The sequence below is a fragment of the Vanessa cardui genome, chromosome 29 (assembly GCF_905220365.1).
Source record: "Vanessa cardui chromosome 29, ilVanCard2.1, whole genome shotgun sequence".
NCBI lineage: Eukaryota > Metazoa > Arthropoda > Insecta > Lepidoptera > Nymphalidae > Vanessa > Vanessa cardui.
The window spans coordinates 3,806,907-3,816,072 of record NC_061151.1 but is presented as its reverse complement, the minus strand read 5'-3'; the positions used below and the strand labels follow the sequence as shown (position 1 = coordinate 3,816,072).

The window sequence follows — 9,166 nt, the reverse complement described above, 5'->3', positions numbered from 1 at the left end:
CGCGGTCTGCGAAATATGTATCCTTAGTCACTCATAAATCTTGAATAAACTAGTTGATATCCGGGGTTTCACTTGCGCTTTAGAGGTTTGGTCGTCAAAAAAGGCAAAAAAGTAGCCTATGTCCTTTTTGGAGTTCAACTATATTTCGAACTAAAATTCATCAAACTTGGTTCAGCGGTTTTGTAGTGAAAGAGCGACAGACATGACAGACAGACAAAGTTTCCTTACTAATTAGAGTAATTGATTAATAACTGTAAATGAAATAAGGGAAAGAAATTACAATGATTTAGTGTTTTGCGTGCAAATAAAAATAGTGACATAATAATAAACTTCTTATATATGTATATGCATAAATATAGATAGATTTGATGGAATGTAAGCTTAGATGGATGTGGTGAAGCAAACATTAAAATATATTGTTTACTGTGTTATTGTTTAATGTGTTGTTTCTTGTGCATGTTTATATCTCGCAGAGATCACTTTGAGTAAGTGCCCGCAGCCCAATTCTTTATTTTTTGATTGAAATGTCTGTATAGTAAGGCTCTCGTGGCATGTCTAAAAATTATTATTATTAATTAGTAAGAGAGAGTGGAAGTGCGGAATGAAAATGTAGAGCGACACAAGAGAAAAACGGCTTATGTGCTTGAAGTACTAATTATGTATAACTTTTTTGCCGTAATTGTAGTATCTTATTAAGCATGTGTCGTAATTATTTAGTTCTTTGCCTGCAAATGAAAATAATGACATAATAAAATCTTCTTGTATGTATATATGTATGTACATGCATAAATATAGATAGATTTGATGGAATGTAAGCTAAGATGGATGTGGTGAAGCAAATACTAAGATATTTGTTACGTTTTCGTAAATATTTTGTGGTTTACCTGCTTGATTGTCTGCATATAGCTTCACTAGATATATTCGTAAATCAAAGATATCCAAGGATATTTTTAAATTATCTTTGTATAATGTTATAAAAAAAATTAAAAATTGTTTTTTAATCTGTAAATTTCTAAACAAAAACTTAAGAATCATATACAAACAGGTATAACAAAGTTATTTTTTTTAATAAATCTTTGATAAAATTTAATTTTAATGATAAGACATTTCAAGCAAAAGAAATGCTTATTGGTATGTGTTTTAAGATTCAAAATGAAAGGAAATATCATTGTTTACAATTGTATACGGAACGCGCAAGCCGTTTTACAACTAAAGACTGATTCAGGCAATCGCGTTACACGCAGTTGGCCGTTTCGGGCCGAATGGTTTTAACGTCTCGCGCATGTGCAGAAAATGCATCGGAATTAGAAAAAAGCATCGGGAACCTTTCGCGCGCTTTTTTGACAGTGTTTTTTTTTTTAAAGTGCCGTTCTGAAATGTGATAGTGATTTAAAAATTGGAATTCTTTTTTGACAATTTTTCATCGTTTATTTAGGTACGTAATTTTTTTTTATTTAGTGTTATTTTAATTTTAGATTTCTGTGGGTATTTAATTGTAATTAATTTTCAAAAATTTTTAAAATTAAAATAGAAATAGCTTCGCTGTAACATAATTAACAGAAACTTTCAGATTTAATCTTTAATGAAAGTATAAAAATTATTTCGAGAATACTAACTTTTTTTTTATTTCTTAAATTGCAACAATCATAAAGAACTAATGAAATTAGACTTAAGCCTTTCAACAAAAAAAAAACAATTTTGACAGTTACAATTATAACCAAAAAGGTTTATTATATATCTTTACCTGTCATCTCATTTTATTATACACAATGATTGCTATATTATGTCATTATCGGTTTTTGCTAAGCTTTCTCTGTCCAGTGGGGATATTGTATGTAGGCCAGTAGGACAGTCGAAAGTGATCTCGAGATACGGAGGCTGCGGCCGGTGCATTTTGTAAATGTCATATCTTTAAAATTATTCACTATTTTGTTAGTTGGCGCCAATAATTTTGTTTTTTTTTTTTATTTTCGTGGCATATGGCAATAATTTTGTATGCATATAATATTAAAAAAAAAAATTCTAAAATTTTTACTAAATAAAGATTAAATCGTAACAAAATATCTAATGATTATTATAATTAAACAATAAATGTAATTTATAAAAAAAATAATAAACACGTATTTTGTGTAATCCGTAAATTTAATTCGATGATTAAAAATAATAGCATTATCTATGCTATGATTTCAATTACAAAAAAATATATTACATAACTTTCTCATAGTTAAAAATACGAAATTGAATTAATTTTATTGTAATTAATTTATTAACATTAACTATTCATTTTTAATACAACAAATATTAGTAATAGGTTTTATTCAATTCATATACATAATAAAAATAATACAGATTAAAAATTAACATTAAAAAAATGTAAAATCATGAAGTAATAAGTGATTTAACTATAAAAATAAACCTAACCGATATTAAAAAAAAAACGAAAGTTTTAAGTATATGACAAAACAGCAACAGTTTTTTTTTAAATTATCAAACACATATATATATTTTTTATTTTTAAAAGTGACGTGACATTTAATAATCCTTAAAAGATTATATTTTTGGTTGAGATATTTATATCTTAATATTTTCCTCATACTAGCTAATATTTAAATTCGAAATTAGAATGGAATTCTAATAAATTAAAAGAGACAGAAAATATTTTAATTTTTTTAAGCACAAGTGTAAAGTCACAAATTAAAAAAAAGATTCATTCAAATTTAAAATAATTCAACGAACAGAAACTGTGTTATTGGTTTGTTTTCTAATGTTTAATTCAAGGTAAAATTTTACCGGTATTTTCATTAATTTACAAGTAATTAGCGTGGTTTCATTATTTATTTGCGTTAATAATTATTGTTTTTAATATTCAATATCTGTGGTTACTTAAGTTAATGTGGGACCTGATGGTAATGTCCCTTGTGCCTGTAGTTACACTGGCTCACCCTTTAAACCGGAACAGGACTAAGTTTGCAGTGCTAAGTTTTATTCATTGACAGTAGGATATGGGATATTTGGGTGGTATCTAGACTTGCGTCAAATATAACAATTTAGATGTTTAATGTTCAGTGGTTAGAACGCATGCATCTTAATCGATGATCGCGGGTGAAGCAAAACGTCGTGAAGAAACCTGCGTGTGTCGAATTTCTTAGAAATTCTGCCACACGTGTATTCCACAAACCCGCATTGGAATACCGTGGTGGAATATGTGACAAACCTCTCCTCAAGGGAGGGTCTGTTGTCGTTGTTGTTGTTGATATTTTTTATTTAAATTTCATTCATTGGTTTCAAAAATTTCGTAATAAAATTCTTTTTTAAATACAAACCAACGTGTTCGAGTTATTCATGTGTGCGTGTATAAACACAGGTGTGATCTGTTATTCTGACACAATTGGGAGGACTCTTCCGTAAGCATAGCCATTGACAACTTTGTAATTTAACAAATTAAAAAAATATAATACTAAATAACAAACGCATTAAGTAATTAATCTGTGCAATTAAATAATCGAAAACAAAGTTATTTTTTGTTTCACAAAAATGTTCTCACGTCGCAACGATAAATAACCAAAACATAATAGTTACAATTAAAAGCTAAGAATAATACTAATGGTTGAAATAATACTGATGTGTATTTTAGTTAAGTGTTGCCAGAACAAAAAATATTAATAATGCTAGACTATCCCTTATGCCAGCCCGTCATTGAACCACAAATAATATTTTCCAATCGAAGAAATAATATAGATTTCCTTATTAGATTTTATTGTTAGTGATTTTCTTTAAAAGGGTTTTCTTGGCTGACACCGGCTCCAAATATAACAATAACTATAACAACATTAGATAATCGTAAATCGACTTTTAAGTAGTCTAATATTCTTCATTTCATTTTACTTTTATTATTATATTTATATTTTGAATGCGCAATTGTTTTTATTACTTCTTGCATATTAATTTGTTTTAAAATATTGTTTTGTTTGAAGTCGGTTTTTCTTTTTGATAATTTTTTTATTTATGTTCAAGTAAAATTTATAATGAAGCGTTTTTGAATCGTCAATATTTAAATACTATCACCGTTACAGAAAGCAGCTTCTAGCCAGAAAAAACGGCAAGAAACTCGCATAGTTGTTCTTTTCAAATAAACAGATTTACAATTTTGTTTTTCACAATAATTAGTGTCCTATGGTGGAATCCGAGCCTAATTCTTATTATTCGTATTATTTTAATGAAAAATTGAATGTATTTTTCATTTATTAATTTAGTCTAAATTAACTTTTTCAATTTTGCAAATGGTAAATTGATTATCTTTCCCGGTATCTTATTATATATGTGTATACAATTTCATATACCGTAGGCAAACGGAAAATAGGGGTTACAAGTTTATTATTATATTAATATTATGTATATCTGCTTTTATGGAATATTTTTGCTTATTTTTCTGTATAAATAAACATTATATTATCATAAACATATTGTGAAGCCGCCGTAATATACTTGTTTCTTTAAAATTCTTGCGTAATTATGTCCTAGAGCTAATATTGTAGATAATGTCTGTCAAAGACATAACATCTTTATTCCCAAAATTAGTGTTGCATTGAAAATGGATAATTTATATTTTTTAGTGACGACTTGGAACCAAGTGTGTTATTTATTTGAAATAAAAATAAATAACTATTTCTACTTCACTAGTACAGTCAGAATAAGAAAACTTTCGTCAGTTTTCAAATTCATTCCTTTATCAAGTTGTAAACTCTTAGTACCTTTTGAGTCTAAACATCAAATCATTGCAACGAAATATGTCATTCTCGATCGGTAAAGCAGATTATCGCTCATACTGATCACACGAAAATAGATCTTAAGGTGACGAACCTTTTCTTACCCCGACTGTACATTATAATCGAATTCGTTGTGGAATTACAGCAGTGTTGCAATTCTCGGCGCTAATATAACTGTCAATTTGTTTTTTTTTTTTAAATCTGTTCTAATTTATCTGTAACAAGGTCGCCTTTGTTCATCATAATTATTTTGGACATTATAGATATTACGATTTACCAACACAACACTTACAGATAATAGACGAAAAATCAATCTAATATTCTCTACGTCTGTCTGTACTCAAAAATTACTGAACGATTTTTCATAAAACATTAACTAACATTAAATTATAGGAAAAAAGTTTGGAGCATATTCCACCATGCTGCTCCAATGCGAGTAGGTGAATACAGATGTGTCAGAATTTCGTTGAAATTGCATGCAGGTTTCCTGAATTATAAAAACAAACTAAGCACATGAATATTCAGTGGTGCTTGCCTGAGTTTCAAGCCACTATCATCGTTTAAAATGCACGCTTTCTAACCACTGGTACAACTCGGCTCTACTTCATTGTTCACAAAGTTTTCGATAATGGAATCATTCATGATTAAGGTTAAGGCGTATAATTAATTAAATATCTGTGTTAATTGACTAATTAATAAAAGCTTAAGTGTATTCATCTTGTGTTCGGCGGTGAAGGAACATAGAGAGGATACCTGCATATTATACTGGATGTCAATTAGCCACTTTATCCCCTAACTCCCCACCAGGGAAGTTTTCCTCCAGCTGTGGCTTTTTGACTGACATTTCTTGTTATATTGATATGTCATATATGTCTGATGAGTGGGTGATACCCACATCTTGTATATAGTCAATTTAAAAGGTGCAGCTGTTATTTAACATACGATACATATACATATAAATACAAATGAGCTGATATGGCTCAATGATTAGAACGCTTGCATCTTAATCAATGATTTCGGGTTCAAACCCAGGCAAGCACCGCTATATGTGCTTAATTTGTGTTTATAATTCATGTCGTCATCGTGACAACTACATGTGTCTAATATCATGTGAGTACCCGCATTGGAACAGCGTGGTGGAATATGTTCCGAACGCTCTCCTTAGTGAGAGAGGAGGCCTTAGGCCAGCAGTGGGAAATTTACAGGCTGTTACTTTATATATACTTAAATAAAAATATTGATTATCTGTAAATAACTTAAATACCGGTTTGAAAGGGTGAAAGTTATTAAAATATCTTGTTACGAGTAAAATGCCGATTTTGTTGAATGAATATTTAATAATCGTCATACTTAACTTATAATTACCGAAGATTTACATTCGATTCTTAAAAGTTTCGATGTATATAAAGTTAAAGATCCCTCCTTTTTTAAATTCCTTTTACTGTTCAGGCTATTCGTCTGTGGAACTCTCTTCCCGTTGAAGCAAGACGTGCACAATCACTTGCTTAATTTAAAAGTATGTTGAGACAATACTATCTTGCACTTTAATTGCTGTACTAAGTTACTTTTTTCTTATTTTTTTCGCGAGACATTATCATATATATCAGATACATCGATATCAGGTACTGCATTATTTTATTTTTAAATATATTAATATTTCACTATATTTATTTTTATGATTATATCTGTTTTGTACACCCCTACCTCTTTCTATATCTGTTTTCCTCTACCTTAAGGTTGCCTGGAAGAGATCGCTGTGTTAGCGATAAGGCCGCCTCTTGTGCATCTTTCTCAATCGTGTTTAAATTATTTATTTATTGGTGTACAATAAAGGGTATTTTGATTTGATTTGATTTGATTTGAATGGTCTAGATAGATTACCATTTTGTTATTATTTACTAGTAGTCATCCGCGGCTCTCGTTTTAGAATGTTAGTTGGCACGTGTCTGGCAAAAAAGTAGCCCATGTCTTTTCTTGGCGTTAAAGCTTGCTTCATACCAAATATCATCTAATTCGGTTTTGGTCTTGAAAGAGCGACAGACAAACAGAGCTACTTTCACATTTATAATATTAATATAGATTTTAGATGAGACGAGCAAGTGCGCTAGTTGATGGTAGGCTGCCTGTAGCCAGTCATCAACAACAACAACAACAACAGCCTGTAAATTCCCACTGCTAGGCCTCCTATCCCTTTGAGGAGAAGGTTTGGAACATATTCAACCACGCCGTTCCAATGCGGGTTAGTGGAATACACATGTGGCAGAATTTCTATGAAATTTGTCACATGCAGGTTTCCTCACGATGTTTTCCTTAGCACAGCAGCAGGAAATTTACAGGCTGTTATTGTTGTTTGTTGTTTCTAAGCATATTTATAAGGAGATCGTTATTCAAATGATACATCTGTTAAAATTCTAGGTCCATTGGCGCCGAAGTCATGTCATGTCAATTTTTTGTAAATATTAGCCGCTATTTTTTTAATCCCATATAGACGTCTAGCTTTAAAACTATATACATATAATGTATTATGTCATTACTTTAACGAAATATGTATTGATATTACTTTATGCAGATTTGTTGTTATATGATCGCTCTGTTAAGTCATTAGGGCAATAAAATTTTTAAACTATTTGGGTCAAGTTCGAGAGCCAATCATTATATAATGACTTAGAGTTTTAATTTTATTCATATATTATATATTTAAATTCGTAATATGTTATAAAAATTAAAATGCGTAATGTTATGTTTGATACAATTCATGTAATCTTGTAAAATTTTACAATAAAACTTGTTATGTCTTAATTACAATTTATGTTTATATTATTTAAATGCCTGTATATAATTAGATTTTGATTATTAATGTATATTGATAGACTATCAAGCCGGTCGGGTTCCAACCCAGGCAAACACCACTGAATATTCTGTGCTAAATATGTATTTATAATTCATCTCGTGCTCGACGGTGACGGAAAACATCTTGAAGATAGAAATTTTGCCACATGTGTATTCCACCAATCCACATTGGAAAAGCAAGGAACATGTTCCAAACATGTCCCTTCTCCTCAAAGGGAGAGGTTGAGGCCTGGTAGTTGGAAATTCACAGGCTGTTGTTGACTGTCAAAAGTGAGAACGCGTCAAAAGAAAGAGGTGCACACTAATAAAGCAGGATGATGTTTGATGTGTCAAACGTAGCCGCCACGCACACCAAGATATTAAAATCAGCTCATTTTATTTCAGTTCTTTTGTATTGCTATACTCTTCATATAAATATATGAATAAATATTGGACAACATCACATTACTCTGATCCCAATGTAAGTAGCTGAAGCACTTGTGCTATGGAAAATCAGAAATAACGAGTACCACAAACACCCAGACCCAAGACAACATAGAAAACTAATGAATGTGGCGTACCCACGAAAACCGGTGTACACTACCCGACTACGGAGGTCTTTATATATGAATAATCTTAAGGGATACTAACAAAAAACCTTATAGTATAGTACCTTATGCACATAACTGTGAAGTTATATTTGCTTAGATATTAATATTAAAAAATCTATATATAATAATAAAATTACTTATATTGTTATAAAGGAAATCTTTCCCTTTTTCCACTTACAAATTTAAACCTTTTCCATTTATATTTGCAAAATAAACATTGTAAAATAAGATACAGTGCAAATTTATCTATTTCGTGCGATTTGACAGTTGTCGATTTAACGAGCAGTCACAAACAAAATATATCTGTGCCACAAACAAAAAAAAAAACAAAATCGAATATTTATTTAAACGCGCGAAATGAACAATAACCTCAAAAAAAATCATCATAATATTTTTATACTAAATATACAGTTTTGGAATTAATACTCGATTTTCCCATAAAAGATTATAGCGGAAACGCCATAATAAGGTTCGAAGACCATTACACTTTAAGAATCAGACCACCAACCAGCCAGTTATTGCATTACACACGACCCACTGACGAATGTTGTAATACCTTATAATCAACTATTTCATACTTTTACTAACCCAAGCTAAACAACATCTACGCGCTCTTTCATACTTAACGGCAGCTCGGCGGCGGGAAAGGGACGGATATAGTGAATGGTTAATTTATTTAAATTTTCGGTTTTCAACTTCCGCTTTTTCAATAGTAGCTTGTGTAAGAAAAGGACAACGCTTGTTTTAATATATTCGTGTCTTTTTCAATCATTTAAATAATTAATTAAATGATAAAACAGCAAAAATTAATTCCATCATATTAAATTAAAAATATAGCAAATTGTAAGTGCACAATATTTTTAGTCCTGCTTTCCCTTCTAACATCGTGAGGAAACCTGCATGTGTCTAATTTCATCGAAATTCTGCCACATGTGCGTTCCACCAAAACGCATTGGAAAA

General features: G+C 30.3%; 1 protein-coding gene across 1 annotated transcript in view; it reads left to right on the top strand.

Annotated features, from left to right (window-relative positions):
• Nucleotides 1-1,236: 1,236 nt before the first annotated feature.
• The window catches only part of LOC124542042 (scavenger receptor class B member 1), a 135,665-nt gene continuing 127,735 nt past the window's right edge, over nucleotides 1,237-9,166 (top strand). Inside the window, exon 1 of the mRNA XM_047119998.1 lies at nucleotides 1,237-1,435. The gene's annotated coding sequence lies outside the window, so the exon portion shown is untranslated. The remainder of the gene's footprint in view (nucleotides 1,436-9,166) is intronic.